Source organism: Mus pahari, chromosome 2 (genome assembly GCF_900095145.1).
Source record: "Mus pahari chromosome 2, PAHARI_EIJ_v1.1, whole genome shotgun sequence".
NCBI lineage: Eukaryota > Metazoa > Chordata > Mammalia > Rodentia > Muridae > Mus > Mus pahari.
In genome coordinates, this window is record NC_034591.1 from 26,757,793 (window position 1) to 26,784,268 (window position 26,476).

At 41.5% G+C, this 26,476-nt stretch overlaps 1 protein-coding gene across 12 annotated transcripts in view; it reads left to right on the forward strand.

Moving 5' to 3' along the window:
* Ppp1r9a (protein phosphatase 1 regulatory subunit 9A) overlaps window positions 1-26,476 on the forward strand; it is a 265,351-nt gene that overhangs the window by 90,642 nt on the left and 148,233 nt on the right. The gene's annotated exons all lie outside the window — the stretch shown is intronic.

The window sequence follows — 26,476 nt, forward strand, 5'->3', positions numbered from 1 at the left end:
ACACACTGAGAGAGCTAACCTGTAATAGAAACCTCGAAGCCTGTCCCAGGAACACTGCTCCTCTAAGAAGGCCTTATCTCCTAAGCCTTCTCAGACAGTTTCACCAAGTGGTAACCAATTGTTCCAACCTATGAGCCTATGGGGGCTTTCTCATTCACACCACCACACTCACCTTCCTGTCTCCTGAGACTGCTTCAGACTACCGTGTTTTTCTTCGGAAACCATAGTATTTTTTTTCTTCCCAGTCTGTCCTTATCAAACCACCAGCAACTATGATCATCTATGGAAGCCTTCATCTACAGCATGGGGGCTAGGCATGATGCACACCTGACATCACAAGTATTATACCTGAGGAAGAGTATTTCACATTCAAGGCCAGCTTAGGTTACAGTGAGCTCTAGGCTAGCCTGGGCAACTTAGGAAGAGAACCCGTTTCCAAATAAAAACAAGAAAAGGACTCTGTGTCACTAAGTGGTAGAATGCTCCCCTACTGTGCATTGCTATTGGTCTAGTGCCTAGCACTGCAGATAAAGGAGGAGATGATGGTAGGATGGGCGTGGGGGTTCAGATTGTATTTCTGTGTGAAATTTGAAGGAATTGAAGCTCAGGACTGTCTTATCGCCAGTTGTATGTTTCCTTTCATGCTTGTGGAGGTTGAGATGCAGGTTGTTGTCCACCCAGACAGACTCACTTCTCATCCCTTTTCTCCTCTGGCTCCTTAAGATCATTCTAGGTTAATAAACTAGCCATGCTCACCCATAGCTCCTCAAATGTGCACATTACAAAAGAAAACTCAACACTCACTTTTACCAGGGCATAAGCCTTTCTTCTTCCTCTTTTAATTGAATGAGAAAGCTGAGATCCTGGGAAACAAGCTCACCCAGGAAGACCTTGTGATTAGCCTGACAGGAGGCTAAGCAGAGCTGATTGAATACTTTCTCCTGTCTCCCTTGTTTAAACTCCTCCATTGTGTATCTTAATCCTTGGGTCACTGCTGCATCTTCCATGGGACCCTCTCTGGAGGAGGTGATGTGCTGTCTTATGCCTCTCTGCGATGGTCAGTCTGACTTTAGGACCATAAATCTAATTCTAGGAGTTGTAGCTGTAAAGAAAATTACTATCTTGAAGATTATAGCCTGAGTTATCACGGAAATTGTCATTGAGTTCTTTTGGCATTCGTAAGAGGATACCTTTGCTAAAAACTCTGGCTTATGCATAGTAATCACATAAAATAGCTGTTCAGTGCACACACGCACATGCATGCACACGCATAAACACAAAATTATGAACATTTCTAAAGTAAACACCATGTAACCTTCCATGTGAAGAAACCTACTGTAGTCGCCAGCATATTGAGCTTCCGGAGCCGGTCTCTTGCCATGCCTTATGGTTTGCTCATTTTAAACAAGAGTGCTTTCAACGCTCTCTAAATCTTACAGCTGAATCCCCACTTTTGCTCATTTAGTGGATGTTCAGGATCTTTGTGAACCCCTTCCTTCTCTTTAGATTTTTCATGCATCTGTGTGGTCACCATGTCCCATCTCAGTTCTCTCTTCCACCAGTCTTTCTCACTAAACCTATATTTGCTGTTTTAGGTTAGTCACATTTATCAGTTATTTCCTTTATGGTTGTTAAATTTTATATGTGGCTTTAGAAATATTTTCCAACACAAGATCATGGAGATAATCTTATATATCCTAAGTACTTCATTTTTGTTTGTTAAGACTTGAAAACTCATTTGTTGTTGTTATTTCTGTTCCTGTCTCTTATGAGGTCATCTTCAGTTCTTCTAATGTATTGTTACCTACTGGTTCTACTATTATCTGTTGAAAGTGTGCCCCTTCCAACTCCCGTGAAGTGTGATGTTGCATTACACAGGTGTATGGCTCTCTAGGTCCTCAGTGGGCACTGTGGGTGCTGCACTTACAGCACACGGACCATTCCTGCCTGATGGAGTGCATCTTCATGTTTTCTCTTTCAGGATCACTTTGTTTATTCTTGACCTTTTGCATGTGCACAGTCAGTCTGCTGGTAGATTGTCCGTAGGCCCTCCGGGGTTTTAGACCAAGATCACACTGTTCTACAGCTGGCATAGAATCAGCCTCTTCAACTGTATCTTCGGTCCACATGAAAAGGCTGTGGCTCCAGTTACCTACAGCATTTAAAAATCTCTCAACATTCTGTTACGAAAAACAAGTATTGGGGCTGAAGAGATGGCTCAACACTGGGTGCTCTTCCAGAGAAGTTGGGTTCAATTCCCAGCAATCACATGACAGCTGACAATTATTAGTAGCTTCAGATCTAGCACTCTCACACTGACATAAATGCAAGCAAATGCCAATGCCATGAAGTAAAAAAAAAAACAAATAAATACAAGTATCTTTTGAAGTATGTGTATACATATATATTATATATGTGTATGTATATATCTATCTATCTAATATGTATACATATATGCATATTTATATATTTTTAACTAGATATATTTCTATATATTAACGTTTTCCAGATGTAATATTAAAATTAAAGTCAGGTGCTTATCTTCACAGCAATAAACAATAAATTGAAAAAATTGTAGCTTGAGGTGCTGTGTATTCTGATTTTATTTATAGTTTAGGTGTGACCCCTTGTGCTTTAACCCTAGCGGTTTACGGTATCAGTTCTGTATACAGTACCATCCCCACTCTGCTTATCTGTTCGCAGAATTTTGAAGTGTCCTTATTTGATGAGTAACAAATGGTCGCTCTAACCTTTCTTCACATTTATGTAGCTTGTGTGGTTTGTGTGTGCGTGTGTGGAGATCAGAGGACAGCTTGCAGAGTTGCTTCTCTCAGTGCAACGTGCGGTTCTGGAGATGAAACTCAGGTTGTTAATATAGCTATTGAACCATTGTGCAGTCCTCAAATACTTGATCTTACAGTCTCCAAAGCATTACTGCGTCCTCTTCTTTTTGCTCTTATTTAACACTTTGAATGACCTGATATGTTACATTTAAATTCTTGTTGACAGAAGATAGAACTTCTGGACAGGGTTATTAACTTGCCCAGTTTCATAGCACAGAATGTGGGCATGCTCTGATGTGACCAGGCCATGTCTAACCAAGATGGCTTCAGTCCAACATTTTGTCTGGCGTCAATAACTCGACATGAGAGGTCATTTATTATAATAATGATGAACCCAAAGCACCAACATACCAATTCTGTACATCTGGCCAGAAAGAAGATAATACATTTGTAAACATTTCCATTGACAGCACTAAAATCAGTTGAAGACATTTTCCCACAGTATGGAGATGTGATGGATAAATATAATACTTACTTAATGCTATATATTTGTATATAAAATACTTCATATTTAAGGACTGCACTCTGTACAGAGCCTAGGATTTTTAGGACTGAAAATGTGACATTTTAGCCTATATTTATATATCTTTCTCTTTCTGTCAGTGACTGCCACCCTGCCAAGTCTGTGAGAGTTTTATGACCTGCTACCTCCTGAGATCTGTGGGTTCCTGTAACATTTTGCTGTGATTTTATTGGTTTTGGATTCAAGAACTAAAAATGCAGTGAATATAGCTCACTATTCACATAACAAGATTTAAGTGTGTTTGCTTTTTAAAAGTTTCTTTGGTTCCCTTATATTTATTTCTATTTGAATAAATGGAGGGGGAGCCTCTGTATGGTTTCAGGAGGTATGTTTAAATAACAGAATCAAGTCTGGTCAAGGAAAGCTTTCAGAATATAGATTTATGGCAACATGAATTTTTTTTTAGAGCAGGAGCAATTTACCCCCAAACTTTAATGTCAGGCATACTAATGTCTCACTTTATTATTCATTGTTTGTCTAGATATATTTTTAAAAAATACTTTCTCTTTTCTTGTTTTTGTTGTTTGTTTATCTTTGAACCAGTCTCATACAGCACAGGCTTACCTGAGCTGCCTGTGTAGCTCAGGCAGAACTTTAATTCCTGACCCTCCTGCTGCCTCATCTCAGGTACGAAGATTATAGATATGTACCACCATGACCAACTTTTTAAGCAACATTTCTCAGTATGTTCACACTTGCTGGGCCTGTTCTGAGTACAGTTTCCTACTCAGGCAAAGGACAGTAACGTGGGAAGAGTCTAGATTCCCTGTTTTCACGGAAGAATGGAATGTAAGAAAGATGAGAAGGTATACGTCGTAGTCTTGTATGTAGTCTCCGCATACTTAAAGCTCTGGTCTTGTGTGAGCAGTGCCTTTGAGCTGACCATGCAAGTCTGTTTATGAAAGGATAAGGAATTGCACACAGCATTTTGTTTGAGGAATAGATACAAAATAATATAAAAGAAGAACAAAAAATTCAAGAGTACTTTTAAGTCAGATAAGTAAAAGGAACTCGAGTTGTACCCTATGCTATAACGGGGAACATTTATGCTTTTAGCATATAGGGTAACAGGTATGCACACATGTCATGTGATGAACGAGGAGTGACTCAGTCCAGAAAACAGAAAGTATGTAGATTTTAAACAGGAAGATTTTTAACAAGGGAGGTTATCGACAGACATTCTAAAATAAGTGTGTAAGTTTTCCAGACTGGCCTTAACCTTGTGGTTCACTCACCTCTGCCTTCCAACTGTTGGGTTTTGCCACCAGACCAATGATCATTAATCTGAATTGAGAAATTGATGGGACTGAGAAATCTCTAGATAGTAAAATGCATGCCTGGGTGTGTCTGTAAGGGTATTCCCAGGAAGGGTTATGTTAGGGGCTCTGACCTCAGGAACATGTTATTCTCCCAGGAAGGGTTATGTTAGAGGCTCTGACCTCATGAACATGTTATTCCTTTGACGCTTCTTTGTATGTGTCTCTACTGTGAGGCAGTAGAAGTCAAGAGGGCGGGGTTAACGGTAGGTCCTTCCTTGATCTAGTCTCATACACCGCCTATATCCTATTTCTCTGCCTCCATGCCCTGTTCCGCCATACTTTCCTCACCATTGTGGATGGACACCTTGGAAACTAGGATCCAAAGTAAGTCTTTCCACCCATAAGCTGTATCTAGGTGTATATTAGGTGGTTTATTCTCAGTGGTTAAAAAGCCTACAGATACATACTTCTCATATTTCTCTAACCAAAATCAATGACCTTTCCTTTGGAGGAGATGTAACAGGTAAGCTGGGAGTACACGGACTGCTGAGACCCAAATAGAGTCCTGAGTGCTGACTCAGCGCAGTCACAGACGGTGCTGGTAGAAGGCAAGTGCCACGGAGGAGTGTAGTCACTGACAGGCAGACAGTGTACCAACAAGGAATTTCACACACATTTGAACAGAGTAGGACTAGAGGCATTAGAGTATGGGTGTATTTGAAAGATCTTCAGGCTGGTGGTTCTCATTTTAGGTTGTATATTGGTATTATTACAATATGCTATCAACCATTAGTACACTGGAATATATTCTTTTTTTGACAGTTTTCTTCCTTTATCCCTTGTTGAGAGAAAGGATTTGAAAGATGTGTGTGTGTGTGTATGTGTGCACGCGCGCTTGCACAAGCATGTGTGTCTGTGTGTATATTTGTTCTTAAAGATTAGACTAATGCACATGCTAAGACTTCTATTTCCAGCTTTCATATTTTGAAATAATGGAAATCATTATTTGTGAGATTCTTACAAAGTGTGAGAGAATTAGAAAAAAGCAGTCTGCAGAAGAAAAAAAAAAGTCTCCAGAACCACACGCAAGGATGGCCATTATCAAGGTAGAACCACACGCAAGGATGGCCATTATCAAGGGAGAACCACACGCAAAGATGGCCATTATCAAGGTAGAACCACACGCAAGGATGGCCATTATCAAGGTAGAACCACATGCAAGGATGGCTATTATCAAGGTAGAACCACATGCAAGGATGGCCATTATCAAGGTAGAACCACATGCAAGGATGGCCATTATCAAGGTAGAACCACATGCAAGGATGGCCATTATCAAGGTAGAATAGCAAGGTAGAATAGAGCATTTCAGAACCGTGGAACATTTTAATGGTTGTAACATACCCATAACTGGAACGTGTGGAGAAGAAAAGGTTAACAGGAAAAAAAAAATAAAGTTTGATAATGGCCAAGAACTTCTCCAAGCCAAAGCTTGTTCTTTGCAAAACCATACATGCAAAAGCTCAGAAAATACCAGGTGGCATAAATACCCGAGTCAGCGGATACAAATGCAACCGCAGAGACCAGCAGCCTACCCTGCATACCATGTTGAAATTGCTGAAAGCCAGGCCCCCAAATCCTGACATGAGCCAGAGGGGAAAGAGAAACTCTTACCCCAAAAGTGTTGTCTTTGTTCTCTATTGAGTGGATGGAGAAGACGTGGTGACTAGGAAAGCCTAGCTGTGTGTCCGTGAGGCTCTGCTGGGGAGTGAGAGGGAAGGAGACTATCGCAGAGCGCAGGCATGTGCTTCCTGCTTCTTCTGCTCTCCCACACCCTCTCCATCACGGTCTGCCCTGCCCATGGACCAAAGTGGCTGAAATCTGAAACCATGAGTCACATTCAACTTTTGACTTGGCTTTCTTAGGCATTTTGATCAGAGAAAGGAAAAGTCCAGCTCACACGAGGGCAGGAATACCTGCAGTTTTATATGGATGTTTTCAATGGCCATTGTCTGACATGCTTTATGAACGATGATAGGCCATCAATAATACATCACAGCTCATCAGTCACATAGGTAACAGTCGGTAGAGATAGAAGGCATGTAAGTAACAACACTAGTAACACATTAAAGTTTCAAAAAATGTTATGATATAGAGCACGCTGCCTGCCTGGTGAGGGGCGGGAAGGTTTGGAGAGTAACTCTTGCTTTGTTTAAGCAGTCAGCTTGCTTTTCAGCCATGGTGAGGGACCATGCATGCCACTGGTCTTTGTCGGGCTCCTTCCGCCACTCAGGGTTTGAATTCCCCTCAACTTAGGTTATAGTTCCCTGAGACTCAGGTGACTGTGGAGGTCGTTGTTACCTCCCCCCTTTCCCTCAGGACACGTCTGTTCTCAGTGACTCTGTGAAGAGGCCTTCTGATCTTCACTCCATGTCTGCAGTTACAATCCGGCCCCTGGCTCGTTTTCGGTGTGTCTGTGATGATTGCCCACCCCCACCCCATTGCCTTCCTAGCATCTGCACATTCTTCACAGAAGGGATTAGTCCCGCTTCTCCCTTGCTAGAGTGTGTTACGCTTCTCACGTTGCAATCGAACACAATCTGCTTCTTCAGCTTTTCTTCCAAGGACCTCCATCTTTTGCCCCAAAGTATGGTTTTTGATTTCCAGGAGGAGATATCCTATGAAATGTTTTCCAAATTCATTAGACAGATATATCCATTTAATGTCTCCTGGGTCTCTAATGTTTTGCAGAGTACACTTGAGAAGTCTTGGGATTGGAGGAAGAATGTGACCGTTTGGGAATGGGAACAAGAGGGGATGCACAGCTGAGGTCATCCTACAGTAATGAGCTCGGAGAACAGGACAGCTGCAGATGAGGTCATGACATACATTAGCGGACAAGTCTCCAAGAACTTTAGAATGATCCCCCGTGTCTGTTTATAATCTGCAAAGACTCTGTCATGTAGAGAAATAGGAGGAAGGCTTTCCGCTCCCAATCCCCGGAGAGGCTTTCAGCCGTGTTTCTGGAAACCTGCATTGGCACAACCTAAAGTCCTGTAGCGAGCTCGGCTTCATCTCATGTCTGGCTGTGTTCCTTTTGACACTGTGTGTGCATGATGATCTGGCAGATTTCAGAATAGTATGTTCTCATTTCTTTGGAATTTTCGTGCTCTTTTTTTTTAATAGCTTGCTCTGCCAAAATCCATTATTTTTATTCATTTCATTATTATTCTAAAATATGAATGTGGTACTCGCAAGATGGCTTAGTGGGTAAAGTGGATGCCACACAAGCTTATGACCTGAGTTGTATCCCAGAAGGAGAAAAATAGCTCTGAAGGCTGTCCTCTGACTTCCATTCATGTGTACCCCCAGTACACATGAACATAATATAGAACATTTCAAAATATGAGCGCATATTTTATAATGTTCTCTCTCTGTCTCTCTGTCTCGCTTCTTCTTCTTTCATTTTTAATTGTTTGAGGTAGGGGCTCACTACGTAGCCCTGAGTGGTCTTGAACTCACAGTGACAACTCTGCCATCATATATCTGGAGTGCTGGGATTATGGACATGGACCGCTCTGCCTAGCTGCGTGAATGATCCTCTCACCAGAGCTTTGGCTCAGTCACTATTCATTTGTTTGTAGTTTTCTTATAACTGGCAATCTTTCATTTACGGAAACAGGAGTCATTATTGGTCATTGTGTTTTTACTGAGTACTGTAGCACTTTGAAGTGACTTATGAAACATCAAAGCTGTTGTTGATAGTATATTTCGTTTTAGGTAGCATGTTGAAATAATTAGAAACTTGTTTATTTAAACATAATTTCCAGTGCAAGTTCTAGGATTTGAGCTGCAGAGATCTTCTGAAAGTTTGCACACTCGAATGGCATGGTGTGGCTGGAAGTTACGTTCCTTCGTGTTGGCCCTCTATACACAGTGAAAATGCACAGCAAGTCAGGCTGCACTTGTGAGCGATCACAGATTTATCAATTTCCTCACTGGTGATAGAGTCCTCACATCCTTCTAGCCAGCTCCATCTCATTCCAGGCCTGGCTCTGTGAATATGGGTACCATGGCCGATATGAGCATATACTTACCATCCAGCAAGGACATTATTTGTGAGTATTGGCTTTTCCAGAAGATACAGCAGTAGCTATGGAAATGAAAATAATCATGATTAGGTTGATCCAATGATATAAATGTTTAAGAATGCATCCTGTGGGGCTGTTTTTGGATTTGGGCTTCTGTACCAGTAAAGTCTTCTTAAGTTAGCCAGTATGGTAAAGTGACACTTCACTTATGTGGCTGTGAAAAAAATGTGTATTCTGGATTCATTTACACACTCGAGACATTTCCATCATGAGCAATCTCCCTTTATCATGCTTCACTGACACTGGTGGGTGATAGGAACCCCTCATTATCCAGGCATAATGCAAAAAGCATTGAGTTAGTCCAGAGCTCGGATAGTAGGTTGTTTAACATGAAGGAGAAAGCCACTGACAAATTCCTTTAACATCATCCACTTAGTGAAATCAATTCCGTGTTGAAATCATCTGCAAACTTTGGATGATTAACTTTAATTTCAGAGGTTCTGTGCTCTGTTATATGTAAACATTCTTGCTGGGAAAAAAAATGTTCCCTGTAGGGGAGAGAAAGCTCTTCTCCCCTGGGAGAGCTTGATAATTAAGTCGGTGAAATAAACTGACAGTAGACAGAGTAACAGGAGTTACAGCCATTGTAATTACGTGCGGACACGGGGGTCCCACACAAAATAGAAGACTAAAAGAAGTTTACATAGTGCTCTGATCTACAGACAAGGCAGGATGTTGGCCCTTATTTGGGGTCCAGGTTGGGGAAGGTGATGGGAGAGGGTTTATGGATAAGCATAGGTTTGTTAAGCTGAAAATCTCTCAAGTAATGCATTGTCTGCAGCAGGCCCTGAATTCGGTGGATGATGGCCTAGGACCCTCTGTGATTGTTGCTTCACAATCTCTTCCTTCGTGGATAAAATTCTCTGGGAAAGGGACACATGACCACCACATTCCATTTCAGAGGAGGAATCTTTAGTCAGCCGAGGAAACTTCTGAGGATGCTTCTCCCAGGTTCCCTCAGAGAAGGAGCTAGGCCAGAGGTGGGGGTGGGGGTGGGTCGATTCTCCCAGGTTCCCTCAGAGAAGGGGATGGGTCAGAGGTGGGGGTGGGGTGGGGAGGTGAGTGGGTAGGCAGTCAGGGAGGGGTAGGTTCCCTCAGAGAAGGAGCTGGGCCAGAGGTGGGGTGGGGGGGTGGAGGGGGTCGGGGAGGTAGGCAGTCAGGGAGACCTTGGCCATGCCCTGTGTGACTCAGGCTGGTCATCACACTCTGTAAGAGATCCTGGTTCTGAGGCTGATTCTGCAGATCCTTGACTTCTTACTCTAAAGCCTTCATGCCAGACGGTATTTAAGAGAGGGCTTACACAGTCTGTTCTATTACGGTTCTTCTTTGCTGTTGTTCGGTTTGTAGCTGACTCATGACTTCGGCTTGTCTCGCTGCTGCTTCAGTCTCCAAAGTGCTAAGGTTACAGGCATGGACAATGGTTCTAAACAACAACAACAACAACAACAACAATAATAATAATAAATCTCATTCCTCCACCCCCTGTAGGTGAAAGGCTTAGAAAGTTAGTTTCTGTGTAGTCACAAAACATGTCTACAAAGACAAAGGCCCTGAGTTCTGTCTTCACTTACTCTAAACTACAGAGTCAAGTGCTCCAAAGCTGCCTCTGAGTTCGAGGGCAACAAAATTTCGCAGTGGTCCTGGGTAGACTTAAATTTCTCCCGGGACGTTTCCTTTCTCAGGTGCAGTTGTGACATCATCAGGATGGTGCTGGATGAGTTGTGGAACTTACTTCTTCCTTGAATAACCATGCCGGGGCCCCAGACCTTCAGTCCAGTGATTACCCTTCATCGCACTTTCTGTGAAACCGTTTTGGACGGTGTCAGAACACAGACAGTGAGGCCTGTGCTTTAGCTGGTCAGAAATCAAGGGGAGAGAGCAGGCGCAATCCTGAGCACCTACCCAAAGTTCCTGTAGGTTTTCTTCAGCTTGAGGGGGTAAATTGCTAAGAGAACTGCTAGGGCCTGTGTCTCTCATGCCGGCTGACCTGGACTGCTGTCCCTGCTGTGTTAGAGCTGGCTCTCCTATGTCAACAGAAGCAGATCCTTTTCTCTAATGTGGAATTGATGTTCTTTTGAATATTCACATTTTCTAAGGTGTTTTTGTGAGAGAAAAAAATCTTGAGACCCACACAGGTTGTTGGATTGAAACCGGAGGCTTCTCTTCATCCTCGATTTCTGTTTATAGGGACCACAGCTGGCTTTTATTTGCAACTACCTAAGTCTTGCCAAAAGACCAAAACGCAGAGCTACCAACTTCTCACTTCTTCCCTTTTGGGTGCCAGGTTTCAATTGCTTGTTTACCATAGTCAACCATTGTTAATTAAGTTCAGCAGTAAAGACTGCACATTCTCTAATGGGAAGCAACTGTTGGGCCCATTCTTCTTAAGCATTCATTCCAGAACCTTTGCTCGGGTCTGTAAGCATTTGGCTCGCGGAAGTCTTCTTTCCTTGTTGTAGCTCAGGGGATCAAGGCTCTGCAGCCGCCTCACTCACTGAATCAGCCCTACACTGAGCCGGACACATTCCGATGCTTGCAGTGTTTCCGTTGTCAGGCCCTGTGCTAACGTGTGGCCACTAGCTGCCTAGGGCTGTCATTTCTAACCTTGACACGCTGGAGATGCACAGAGGAGAGTGCAGAAAGATGCACAAAAGAGAGAAGCTCACTTCCAGCCCATAGATGTTAACCTCTCTTTAAACTCAGGAATTAAGACCTAATGGGCTCTTTCCAGCTTATTTACTTTGGGAGAGGTTGGCTTCTATTTCCAGAACATAAACAACTGATTTGGGAAATAGGGTAAAAAAAAAAAAAAAGGAAAAGAAAAAGATCATTCTTTAAACTAGCTCTTTTGTTTTTAGAGAAGTTTTAGGTTCATAGTAAATCCTGGTGGGTAGTTGAAGTGCGCATGTCTGCTTCTCAGGCTCCTGACCCCCCCTCCCCTGCTGTCAAATTCCTGTCTCAGAGTGGTACTATCTTTTTTCCCTTTATTCAGTGAAACTGTACAGGCACATCATTAGGGTTCAACGTCAGTTGTGTGTATCATCGTTTCTATTGGTGTTAAACATTCTGCAGGCTTTGACATAGTGCAGTGGCACGCAGCAGCCATTGTATCTCCCGTGTCTCAGGGACATGAGCCTACTCCCGCTCTGTCTCCTGCCTGTTCACTTTTTCCACCCTAAACCACCCCCACCCAGTGCCCTGCCTGCTCACCCTAGTCCTTGACACCCAGAGACCTTTTTTACGGCCCCTAGATTTGTCTTTTCCAGAATGTCCCATTAGAAGGAGTTATATAGTATATGAGTTTTTACTTCGTGATATACTGCATTTCCTTACTATCTTTTCATTGCTTACTAGTTCGCTTCTTTCAAATATTTCTATTCAATTGTTTCAATTCTGAATAATAGTCTTATTGTTCAATGTTCCATAGCCTGTTTATTATGTATCTATTAGCTAGTATCTTTGTACTAGGTGCAACACCTAGATCTTGTGTCTGTGTCATTAGACTTGAAGGAACTGATAAATATTCTCCTAAAGTAAATATCTCGGAATAATGTCACAGGCACTGGGTGGCATCACTGGTTTTAGGCAGGGGCTGTTGCTAGGATGCAGAGTCATGGAGTGCTGGTTACATGTTCACTTATGTCACTGAGCAGCTTTTTTCCTGCTCAGCCAGTGTCTGCTTATCTTATGTGCAGGTGTTGGCTCAGATTCTTTCATTTTCATTCTCTCTCTCTCTCTCTCTCTCTCTCTCTCTCTCTCTCTCTCACACACACACACACACACACACAAGTTGCTTATTTTATTGTTGACTTCTAAGTATTTTTTTAATACTGTTATTTTTGATAGATATTCTTTGTTAGGTATGACTCCTTCAAATATTTTCTTCCAGAGTGTGGCTTTTATTTAACTTCTTCATAGTATTTTTCACAGCGCAAAGATTTTAAATTTTATCAGTTAATTATCTCTTTGAGAATTTGTGCCTTTCCCTTGGATCCGAGAAGTCGGAGAGCACCGTAGGTCAGCCCCATCTCAATTGGCCTAACAGTTTTATGCTTTACCTTTATGCTACCTCAACACAGTTCCATGTCATATTTTGAAAAAGGTAAAGTCCATTTCACTCATTTGTGGAGGAGGTTGCTAGGGTTGCTTTTGTTGAAAAGACCCATGTGTCTCTTTGTGTTGATTTTGCTCCCCTGTCAAAAGCAGTTGAGCATAGTTACATTTATTGTCTCTGGGCTCTTTCCCTGTACAATCCCTTGGTATCTGGATTGCTGTAGTTTTATGGTAGGTTGGGTAGAGTTCATCCTCTCACTTTTTTTTGTTCTTATTCAACTACAGTTCCAGATCTGCTGCTTCTGCCTGTGAACTTGGAAATTAATCTGTTACTTTAAACAAACAAATAAACAAACAAAACTCCAACCAAACAAACATAACTGCCCATGCAAATTTGATTACATTGAATCTATTGGTCAAGATGAGAATTAATAACTTTGAACAATCCTGTTTTAAAAAGTTATCTAAGTCAATAGGAAGAAGGAAAGCCCTTTCAGCCAAAGGAGCTGCTTGGGATTGTCGCACACACTCCTGGTTTAGTCACCACAATATGCATTATGTGCACACATATGATGAAGCTGCAGAAGGAGTAATGGAAGACCCAACACAAAAGTCCATTTATGTGACAACAGAAGCACTTCAACTCCAGCCGTTCGTGTTTAGTGAGTAGCCACACAACCACACATTTTATGTCCATTGCCTCTGTCCATGTGAAGAAATAGCCCTGTCAGCAAAGGCTGTGACACCAGGAAGGCAGGGATTGGCCTGAAATCCTGGGAGACTCCTTTTTCAGACTGGTACAGGATTAACTGGAACAAAGCAAAACGAAAAATTAGGCAAGTCACGGTGGGATAGAAACAGGTTGAAACACAGCAGGTACATAAGAAGGCAGAGTAAATCCATTGGTTAAAAATTAAGAGTTGGGAATTACGTGTGTGTGTCCGCTGGGGGGACTCATCACATGGAAGTAGTTGATAGGCTAGCTCATGACCTTGGTTCTAACTTGCATCTAATGGTGTAAGGAGAAAAATCAGGTGCCAAAAGTTGTATTCTGAAGTCCTCAAGTGTACACGCCCACACAAGCACCCGCTCATGCTTGTACACACACACACACACACACACACACACACACACACACACGCGCACACACACACCTAATAACCATGATAATACATTAAAGATATAAAGTCCACACATAGTTTCTGAGCAATTCAACTAAAATCTGGAACACGAAAAGGTTGTCCACTCTCTCCACATGTATTTAATTCAGTACTTGAAGTTTTAGCCACAGAAGTAAGAGAACTGAAGGAGATCAAAGAGGTACAGATTCAAAGGGAAGAAGTCAGAGCATCTCTATTTGCAGATGACATGAGAGTATACATAAGAGACCCATAAAATTTTACTAGGAAATTTCCACAAGTGAGAAACACCTTCATTTATGTAGCTGGATAAAGATTGATAACAACAAAGTAGCCATCATATCTATCTATCTATCTATCTATCTATCTATCTATCTATCTATCTATCTGTATATATATACTGAGAAATCAGTAAAACAACACGATTCATAATAGTCATAAACAATATAAAATATCATGGTTAGGGGTAACCCTGACCAAGCAAAGAAAACACTCGTATGACAAAAACTTCAAGTCTTTAAAGGGAGAAACCAAAGAAGATATCAAAAGATGAAAAGATATCCTGTGGTTATGAGTCAGTTGGATTAACACAGTAAAGTGGTCAGCCAACCAAAAGCAACCCACAGATTCAATGTACTCCATGTTGAAATATCATCACAATTCATTAGAGACATTGAAAGGAAAAATTTCAACTTAATATGGAAAGCCAAAAACTCAGGATAGCTGAAACAATCCTGAGCAATAAAGAACTGTTGGGGGTGGAGGGTCTTATTATCCGTGATGTCACCCTGTTCCATAGAGCAGTAGAATCCCACATGGTATTGGCATACAATCAGACACATTGATCAGTGGAATCAAATTGAAGTTGTAAATCCATACATATATAGACATAGAAACGTGGGGTTTTTTGTTGTTGTTGTTGTGTTATGGTTTTGTTTTTGTTTTTGTTTTGATGAAGAGTCCAGAAACACACAGTGGGGGAAAAAAAAGACAGTATCTTAGAAACAAAAACAAAAACATAACAACAAAAAACAAAACGGTGCTGGTCAAACTGGATGTCTGCAAGTAGAGGAATGCAAATATATCCATATTTATCACCCTGCACAAAATTTAAGTCTATGTGGATCAACAATCTCCACAAAGACCATATGCACTGAACCTGATAGAAGAGAAAGTGAACACAGGGACACATAAGACAACTTTCTGAACAGAACACAAATAAATAGTTCAGGCTCTAAGATCAGCAATTGATAAACGGGACTTTAGGAAGCTGAAAAGCTTCTGTAAGGCAGAGGACACTGATAATAAGACGAAAAGGCAACCAACAGATTGGGAAAAAATCTTTACCAATCCTGCATCCAATAGAGGGCTAATATCCAATATATACAAAGAAGTTATACTTCAGAGAAATAAATAACTCTATTAAAAATGGGGTACAGAGCTAAACAAAGAATTCTTAACTGACGAATATTGAATGGCCGAGAAACACTTAAAGAAATGTTCAACATCCTTAGTCATCAGGGAAATGCAAATCAAACAACACTGAGATTCCAACGCACACCAGTCAGAATAGCTAAGATAAAAAATTCAGGTGACAGCAGATGCTGGCAAGGATGTGGAGAAAGAGGAATACTCCTCCATTGCTTGTGGGTATATAAGCTGGTACAACTACTCTGGAAATCAGTTTGGCGGTTCTTCAGAAAATTGGACATAGTATTACATGAGGACTCAGCTATATCACTCCTGGGCATATACGCAGAAGATGTTCTAACATGTAATAAGGACACATGCCCCACTATATCCATAGCAGCCTTATTTATAATAGCCAAAAGCTGGCAAGAACCCAGATGTCCCTCAACAGAGGAATGGATACAGAAAATGTGGTACATTTACACAATGGAGTACTACTCAGCTATTAAAAACGATGAATTCATGAAATTCTTAGGCAAATGGACAGAACTAGAAAATATCATCCTGAGTGAGGTAACCCAGTCACAGAAGAACACACATGGTATGCACTCACTGATAAGTAGATAATAGCCCAAAAGCTCCAGATAACCAGGATATAATTCACAGGCCACATGACGCTTAATAAGGAAGAGCAAAGTGTGGATGCTTTGGTCCTTCTTAGAAAGAAAACAAAATACTCACAGGAGCAAATATGGAGATAAGTGTAGAGCAGAGACTGAAGGAAAGGCCATCTAGAGACTGTCCCACCTGGGGATCCATCCCATATACAGTTAGCAAACCCAGACACCATTGTGGATGCCAAGAAGTGCTTGCTGAAAGGAGCCTGATAAGGCCAGAACCTTACAAATACAGAGTTAGATGCTCTCAGCCAACCATTGGATTGAGCACGGGGGTCCCTAATAGTAGAGTTAGAGAATGGAGTGAAGGAGTTGAAGGGGTTTGCAACCCCATAGGAAGAACAACAATATAAACCAACTAGAGTCACCAGAACTCCCAGGGACTAAGCTATCAACAAAGGAGTCCACATGGCTCCAGCTGTATTGTAGCAGAAGATGACCTTGTCATGTATCAGTGGGAGGAGAGGTCCTTGGTCCTATCGAGGACAGAGAGGTGGGGGTGGGTGGGTGGGTGGGTGGAGGGACACCCTCATAGAAGCAGGGGGAGGGAGGATGCGATAGGGGGTTTTCAGGAGGGAAGGGAACTGGGAAAGGGGATGATATTTGAAATGTAAATAGAATATTCAAAAAAAAAGAAGTTGTATCTGTTCTGAATGATTAATAGTTAAACCTTCATGATAACAATAATATACGAGAATAATAGCATTTTGTGAAACGTAAGAAAAGACACCAATGACTCAGACACTTCATATCAGTATTATTTTTTAGAACCAAGAAAAAGGTTGTTTCATGTCCCAGGGTTTACATTTGCAGTGTTAACAATATATGGAGAAAATTCTTTGGGAAATACTCCTCATAATATGCAATTTGATAATAATTACTAGCCTAGCATGCTATTTTTATGTATCTTTCTTACATTTTCCATAGGGCTGAGTGAGCTTATGTTCTTTCCTAGCTTAGAAGAATAAAGACTGGCTTATGGTTTTAAGTTATTATTAAATAGCATAATGGACGTGGATAAATCTCCTTTCTTTAAAATCTAGAAAACCAGCCATCTCAAAATCATAGAAAGATGCTAAAGAGGAATACATTCCATGTTTCAGTCTCTCTGTTTATTGGAAGCACCTTGGCTAATACAATGCCTGGATCAAGGACAAATTCCTTATTTTTAAGAGTTACACAAATATATTTAGATGCTTATTGCTTTAGAAAACTTGACTATTATATTTTACATCTGTGCTTTTTACTTACACTGTGAACATTTTATTTGGTGTATAATTTGGTAACTTTTGATTCCTGAAATATGAGTGTGAGAAACAGTTCGGATATGGACATATTTTGGGGCTTATGTCATAGAATTTTGAGTCGTTCAGTCTCCCTCTTCCTGCTGGATACGTGAAAAGCGATGTTCTGTCAGGGTCTCCTTCAGCCCAAAGCTCAGTGCTTCTCAGGTTCCCGGTCTCAGTAATTGGCATTAGCTATGGCCAGGGAAACGTAAGCAAGCAACACTGGGACCCTTTCCAACTCTCCTCCTCCCCCCTCACCTTCTGTGTCCACTCAGTTGCCAGGGATCATTAATCCTGCATCTGCACTATCTCTTCTGCCTCCACTCCTCTCTCTTGTCACGGTGCCTGCTCTGTGTCCTGCACTCATTACTCCAACTCTGGAGAAATGCGGAAGCCTGGGAATTGTCTGCTTGCCTTTCACCTCTTCCCTTCCAACTCATCATAGACTAAGCCTCAGATGAGTTTGATGGAAGAGGAAATCTGGCGGGGAGGGGCATTCATAAAATGTTGCCATGGTCATGATCCCTCTATGCTGGGATGGATGTAAAAACGTGTTTAAAGAAGAACAAAATTCTTGTGAGGGGGAGGGTTGGGGGTGGAAAAGAACTATGCACTAAGCAATGAGACAGCCATGCGTGTTTGCCATGCTGGTTCTACAAAGCAGAGATCTGATAGCAAAGGGAATGTGGAGCCTCAGCCCCACACTGAGTCAGTCTGGATGTTCTGGGGAATCTCATTTGTGTACATGAGAAAAATAAGAGAGATTCAGGATTTGGGGAACAGTAAACAGCTTAAGATGATCTCTGGTTTATAAGACTCAAATATATTTTCTGAATGAAAATGCAGGTTGATTATGACACTTAAATTGCCATATCCAATGAATTATATTATCCAAGTGTTAAAACAACCAAATTTTCTTAGGGGTGCCAGTGGTGGTGGTGCCAGTGTTCAGGAGGCAGGGGTAAGACGCTCTTGAATTCCAGACTTGCCAGTCTCAGAACAAAAACAAAAGCAAAACCAAAAAGTTGTTTTTAGGGAACAGCTGTTGGCATAAGAGACTGAGGGATGTGAGCCCTTATTTTAAGGTCTCACTCCCTGCTCTTCTGTAGCTGAACTTCAGGTTCCAGCCTGTTAGGTGGGGTTATTCCCATATTTGACACTCCATCCAACGATTGAAAACTGACTACATGGTCACAACGTACACATGGGTACTGTGGACTTTAGTATGTAGAAGTCTGACTGTGCATTTGCAGTGTCTCTCCACAGATTCACAGTTCGTCGTATCCTCCCACTTTCCCATTTCCTTGGAGAACTGGGCTAGGAGCATCACAGCGACTGTCCACCTCATTCTTGACATGGAGTCTGGAAGCCCTGTCAGCTCTTCTGTGTAAGAGCTCTGAGCTCAGCTTCCCTTGATGCCACTTAGCATCCTGCACTCCCGCCCCAGCCATCTTGTCCAGATTACTGCGATGGCATAGGAGATGTCTCTTTCCTCTTCTTTATTTGGCTTTTCAAAGGCAGCTCATCTCCTTAGATGCGATACTTCCCAGATAATCGTTATTTTATAACTAACAGTTATGACAAGGAATTCATAATTCCCCATGAATCTCTCACGCCTATTTGATCATATCCAGACTTAGGTCTATTCTTCAGGAATTTCTAACCTGAATCCTAGATTATCAGTGACCAGTTTTGCCCTGCTTCTCTCACTGCACTTCAGTATATTTTTCTACCCAAGTCATTACCTTTCCCAATGCACCCCATATTGGGTTTCTGTATTCTTATATTTTTGGTAGCCTAGCCTTTAACGGTTGAGCCTTCTCTCCAGCCTGGGTTTCTACATTCTTTAAGACATTTATATCCTGACACATTTAACACCTATGCCTATGCCACCTATTGAGTACCTACCATATTCCAGGATAGAATACCAAGTATTTTATGTAGCTGGCTATTTCCCATTGATTTCTGCTTAACTATTGTGTACAAGTATAGCTTCATGGTAAAAATTTAAGTTTTCAAAAGGCATAGCCATTATATTAGTCCTCTCGCTTGTTCATCTTAGCAAGATTTATTTCCCACTCATATGTGTTAAGATTGATGGACATTTTATGTCCCCGAGTGACTTTTTCTTTGGCATCTTTATTCCCTGTGAATTTCTGAGTTAAAGGACTTTACTTTTAATGTTTCGGGATGTTCTTCTCTTCTCTGTGTATTTAAATTAGGGTGACAGGAGTTTCAGAGTTTGTTCTTCCTGTCTGCCATTACCCAGGACAAGTTTACAGGCACTCGGCTCCTGCTCTTCAGCTCTCCACTCACCCAGTCAGCGCAGTCTCAGCCGTGGGACACTTTCTGCACAGTACCGGGTTACTGAGAGCAGCCCAGCAGATGCCTGTCCTCCAATACTGAGCCCTTCACAAGCCAGAGCCCACCATGGAGTGTTTGTAGCAGCCCTGGGAGGCCTACAGTGTTACTAAATAACAAGCTTTCCTTACTATTATTCCTCCCTTACAATTTGATTGTGCTGCACTTCTCAGTGTGTTCGTATTGCACACACCATGTTATTGCTTTCTAGTTGCCAGGTGATAATAAGGTCTGCCTGATGTCACACTGGTGGCAGGTACAGCTGCAGGCCCACCACCTTCTCATCCATCTAGGCAGACTCATTGTATTAGCTTGTACGTTTCTGCAGGTATTTGATTTAGAAGTAGACTTTACAAATGGAAAAATCAATTTAGACAGCATTGAATTTTCAAAAGGACAAATCAAAATGGAAATTGGGCATTATGTATGTCATTCACAGACAGGCCGTTCCCAAAATAGTTAGATACATCCTTACAGAAATTCCTTAGAACAGTTCACATTGAATAAAGAATTGATGGCGTTAGGAATGTTGCTTACCACCTTACATTTTGTTGAATTTTGATTTTCACTCTGTGATCCATATGTTGTGTGTAATGACTTCACTGTCAAGAAGAGGAGTTTTCATTAGAGCGCATGTCCGGCCTTCTGGCCCAGCCTGCTGGCTTGGTCCGCTCTCTTACTCTTTATGTCTTCCTACTGCTTGTTTGCAAGAAGTTCAGGGTTTTCCACTCAGCTAATCCGAGGAGCTTCAAACATGATATCTCCTAGCCACCGCTGCTTTAGATAGGCTGCAAAAAGTTAAAGTTTTACTGAATCTGGAGATAAACAAAATGACTCAACGCGAACGAAAAATATACAAAACAATAACAGAGACCCAAAGACAATGAAGCAAACGTAGACAGGTTTTTGATTCAGGCGTATTTTGATTTGATTTTGTCCTGGGGTCAAAAGTTGGTGCTGAGCCGGGCGTGGTGGCACATGCCTTTAATCCCAGCACTCGGGAGGCAGAGGCAGGTGGATTTCTGAGTTCAAAACCAGCCTGGTCTACAAAGTGAGCTCCAGGACAGCCAGGGCTGTACAGAGAAACCCTGTCTCGAAAAATCAAAAAAAAAAAAAAAAAAAAGTTGGTGCTGATGTGGACAAACTATATTCCACTGCATCACCAGACAGTTTGGATGTGGCAGAGGTTTCACTTGAACTTAATCCCCAAACTCGAGACATTTATGCCACTAGGAGACTGGTAAATGAATCTATATGCGTTGAGGAGATAAAAGGATGACCTGTATAACCTCTAAAATTCGGGAACTGCCCTTGGATGTGTTTGGACTCTTCTATGACCACATTTGTTAATCACCCCCTTCAAAGTCGCTTTTCGCCTGTCTCCTTAGTCACTTGGACTAACTTCTGCATTACAAAACCTAGTTGATTCATTTTCCCATTCCTTTGGTTATATTCTTGTAGAGAAATTCATTATATTGAACAGTTGTCCTTGAGTATGTTCCATTTGCCTCCTATTTGGCCTCAGTGTTCACTTTATGAGTGTTGATAGGTCAGGGTGTGAATGACTTTTGCTCTGATTAAGGTGGTGTGATCACAATGTCCAATTACAGAGCTGCATAGAACAGTGACTAACTCTGAGGAATATTAGACATTGACAGAGAACATTGGAAGCATATAATCTCAAGTTTGGAAGCATATAATCTCAAGTTTGTGTTGAGACACTGATATTGGTAAGTTGGAAGAGGCTGCTCAATCAATGCTCTAACAGATGTTAATTTAATTTCAATAACTGTGTATTTTTTGAGACTATCATACATCAAGCACTGCATCCAACATCACTCCTTCCTTTGGCTTGTTCTGTGTCTCTGTTCCTCCACAATTCATGATCTATTTTTAAAATTGTTGCTATGTGTGTAGACATGTGTATCTACGGTTTCTGAGTCCTTTTGTATTGCTTGAATGTTTATGTGTCCAGGGCTGACTGCTTGGGATTGCACAAACTGTGCAGGAACTCATCCACTGAATTAAAGAGACATAATTGTGTTGTTCCTCTGTGGATCTACTTATCTTAGTTGCTTTAAGTACAAAAGATATCTTGGACTAAATGAAAACAGCTAACTAGTCAATTTATAAATCCCGTAGTAAGTATTAGACGTTACACTGGATACGGTAGAGAGTTCAAATGTAAATCAATGTACAGTTCATCACAGCAGAATTCTAGGTCAATAAGGGATTTGAAAAAAATTCATTGAATCACAAGAGAAGTTTTAGAACCACACTACACACACACACACACACACACACACACACACACACACACGCAAGCATACAAGCATACATACACACAAACACATACATCCATAAACACATACAAACACACATAAAACCATGTACACAAACACACTTATACTCAAGTGCACACACATAAATACATACACACATAAATACATACACAAAACTACACACACACATACACAGATACTCCCACACACAGAACATGGCATATTTTATTTCTTGCCTTCCTGGGCTTACATTAGGATTAATACTACCAGTGTGTGAAAAGTTTTCATGAAACCTATAGAAAATTTAAAAATACACACAGGTCTGGCATCATTAAAATACTAAATAAACAAGGAGAAAGCTTTTGGGTGATACCTTCTAAGAGTTATTTTAATTCCTTTTATCATTCAGGGTGAATGTTGGTGTGTAACTTAAGCCAGGCAAGCCCTCTTCCCCTGAGCTTTGTCCCTAGTTCTGTGGTTTTGAACAGTGCCACCTGTGTGGTGAAATGATGTATAGATGGTTAGAATTGTGGCTTTGTCAGTGCTGTGTAAGATGCAATAAAGCTTTATTGACATGTCACAGTGTACTTGAACAGCAGCCGAGGTTCTTTAGGATGTAAACATGGAATTTTTCTGAAATACTTCAGTGACTTGAACAAATCCCGATTCCTACTAAAAGCAATTCTCCTCGGGTCTCTGTGCCTTTTTTAATTGGACCTCTGCTCAGGCAGTTTAATTGAAGAGACATTCTTCAGCTTACTGCGTTTGGTAATTGTTCCACTTCCCATTTTCCTCTGACAGGGACATTGTGTAGCTCCAAAAGATGGAAGAAGGTCTCCTCTACACTGACAGAGCACTGGGAGGCAGGGAATGAAACAGGTGACCTTTCAGGGTGAGCGGAGCAGTCTAGCCAGGATTCTGTCCATTATGGTCAAGATTCAAAACCCAGTGTGGCTACACTCAGCCTCACCCTGCTTTTGTGAAAAGCACGCAGCAGTTAACATTTGGCAGGGCATGAGAACAGCACCCAGCACTCGGGATTTCCCATGCACCCCTGTGCTCAGTGAGTGAGTGACCGAAAAGGAGAATCCCAGCTCAGATCCCTTTCCTCTCCCGGGCACAATTGTTGCAGCCTGAGAGCAAAGGGATCCGTTTGCTAGAGCTCCTGACCCCCACCCCCACCCCAGCCTGGGCTCCTAGCTTAAGGAGCCCACACAACAGGCTTTGTTGTCCCTAGGCACTTGTGCTGTGTGAAAGGAGGAAAGTTACTTGGGAGCAGTAGTAGCTGTGGGTGTTTGTTTGACCAGAAGGAGGACTGCAGGGCTGCAGTTGTAATCTTGCGATATTGTTTAAAATAAACTTGATTGCAAATTGATTGGTCAAACAGTGCAGCTTCGAAGAAATAGAGCTGAAAATCTCATGTGGGAAGAGCGAGAGTGTGCATTTAAGGCGTGGCAACTTCTGAGCAGCTCATTGGTGAGGTTTCTTGTCAGGGAAACCATAGGCTGTAGTCCTGGCTGGACTCTGGGGAGTGACTGGGAAAAACTGTCACTACTAGACTATCTAGTGAAATAGAAGGTACTTTCATTATTTATTTCACGACCATTTCATCCTGGATACCAATCTTGTGTGGTCATAAGGATGTGCCATACTCAGAAGGTGCATTTCACCTGTATCTGCCCCGAGCCACAGATCCCGCTGTGCGCCTGTGGTGGGGTGTGAATGTGGAGTCCTTGGATATTGGGCGCAGTGTTGCCTTGATTTGCGCCCCATGATCACAGCTTTCTGAAAACTGAGAAGGAGCAGTTTTTCATCAGAATTGTGGGGATTTATGTGGTTTGCAATTGAGTCTGAAATATGTACCTAATATAGTTCATATTATCATAAACCATAATCATTTTTCCTTTATGCAACAAGAAAAATACAGTACTCACTGCCTTGAACTTGGTTGTGGGGCAGCTCTCACCAATGGGAGCTCAGGGAAAGGGAGTCAGGACAGTGCCACTAAGAAGGCATTTGAGATCCTCTTTCCTTGGTTCAACCCAAGTAGGAATCGTCAGTTGCCATCTCTGCACTCATCGGGAGCTTTTCTTCCCATTTCCATATTAAAACATACTTCTGTTTTATTTTAGTTGTGTTCTGGGGCTGCGGCGATAATGGAAACCCTGCTCATAGGATAAAAGCAATTTTGCAGTTTATGAACTTAAGCCACAACGTTTTGGTCATTGCATCATTGTGTGTGTGGTGTGTGACTTTGTGTCCTGTGTGTTTGATTCTATAAGTACTTTATTTCGCGTGTCTGTAGGTTTCAGTAATACTTAGCTCCTAGTCAACAATATAGACGCGTGTCCAAGTGCATCGCCAGCTCTGCAAAGCCCATCTTTCCTGCAATGAGCAGCACAGCCTTTATGCCCCTAGGGACACTAGACATGATACTGTGTGTCTTAAATCATACACCAGAAAACACAAACGTGCCATCAATTAGAGCAGAGAATGCGTACTTCTTTACACCAGACCTGACACAAAAAGTTAAAAACTGAACTCACTTGATTTCAATGGGAAACATTCTCCTTCGGCAACTCAAGCCCTTTGGCAAGTTTGTGCTGTGAAGTAACCACAGGAGTGCTATGCATATTGACTTTGGATTACAAGTTATTTTTAAGAAGTGGGTTCGTTATAAATATGGAATTCACAAATAAGTATTGACTGTGAGTAGTTTTATTGACCGTATGTAAGTTATGGCACAGCTCGTGAAGTTGCCTGAATAGATCAGGTGCTACAGGACTAAGAGTTCTTAGGGTCCTGTCGCATATTTCAGTGAGCCTCCCGTGTAAAACCCTCTCCCCTCCCCGTCTTCTCCCCTCTCTTTCTTCCTCTTTCACAGAGCCATCCTGTGTGGTCTCCTGCTGCCTACACTTTCTGTGTTCCCATGTTGGGTTTGAATTTGTGGTCCTGCTGCTCAGCTTCTTTAGTGTTTGAACTCAGAATGTCCTAAGCAATGAAATTAAACACATAGTATACTGCCTTACAAAAATTTTATGGGACTTCAGCTCCATTATTAATTTGATTTTTCAGTTAAAGAAACTAAGATTCTAATAGATTAACTACTTGTTACAATTGACCTGCCTAGTATATTGTGGAAGTTAGAATCTAGATGTTTTGATTTCCATCTACTTTTATTTTCCTTCTCTGCAAAATGGCTAGTTCTTAAACACACTCATACATACACAGGAGTGCACACATGCACTCACACAAACACACACATAAGTGTCAAAGTAACTACATCCAGTAATTTTTTTAAGAAAATTATTTTTGTTTGAGATAGTTTTATCATATAGCCCACACTAGTGTGGAACTTACTTGTAGCTTCTAGAATGGTCTTGAACTTTCCATGATTCTCCCAAGTTCTGGGTTTGCCAGGGTGAGCCCTTGCATTTGGCTAAACAGAATACTTTTAAGAAATGTTTTTCAAGAATACTAGGTATATGCCAGTCAGTGTTCAGTGTTTTTGATATCCCTAAAACTGAGGTTGCATGTATTTTAATTTAAGAATTTACCAGATAGGGTGACGATATGCTACTGCTTTTCCCAAAAACAAAACAAACATGCAAACAAATAAACAACCCCACCCACCACCCCCAATTTTCTCCACAGATCAAAGTATTTTAATTTAGTATGCAGCTTGAGTTTAAGTGGGATGTGAAAAGCTACAGAGTGTCATTCTCACACGAACAACGACAATAAACTTTTTGATACACATGCAACCAACTTTGGCTTCCATGTCATTTGAGTCCAAGAGAAATGGGCCATCTCCTAGACCTGGGGTGGAAGTGTTGGCTTATCAGCTTATCTTTATCACTACTTGTGACAGTAAAGCTTGTGTAAGAGTGCAGCACTGCGACATTGGGCAGAAAGATACCGTTCCTTCCTGATGGATGGTTACTTCTCAGCTCTGAACTTGCATGCTGCAGCCCTAAGCCATAAACACCTCAAGACCGAATTGGAAAATAAGTTGTTGGATAGGTGTTTAATTTGAAGCAAGCCTATTTAGATGGATTCTAATGTAATTTTGTTGGTGCCCTCATTAAAAAGTGAAATTTGAACAAATCTGGAGATAACGGGGACAATAGGACACAGGAAGACCTTGAGGATTAGGGGGCAGTTACAAGCCAGAGAAATGGATCTTGTGGCTTCTGTGTCTTAGTCATAGGGAAGAGAAAAGTGTCCACCAATGCGTGTCCTTGTGGAATGCCATTGCACCAGAGCTGAGAAGAACTGGGGTACTCTAGGAAAAACAGTCATTGGTTGGTAAATCTGACAACACTGAATCTCTCAGTAATAACACAGAAATATAAAAGCATAACAGAACAGTCTTAAAAACCCTGAAAATGATTTTCAACTTAGAAATCTACACCAGTGTTTTCAACTGTAAGTCTAAGTGGAAGAAAAATAATCTCACTCGTGCAGTGTTTCAAACAATTATTTTTATCCACTA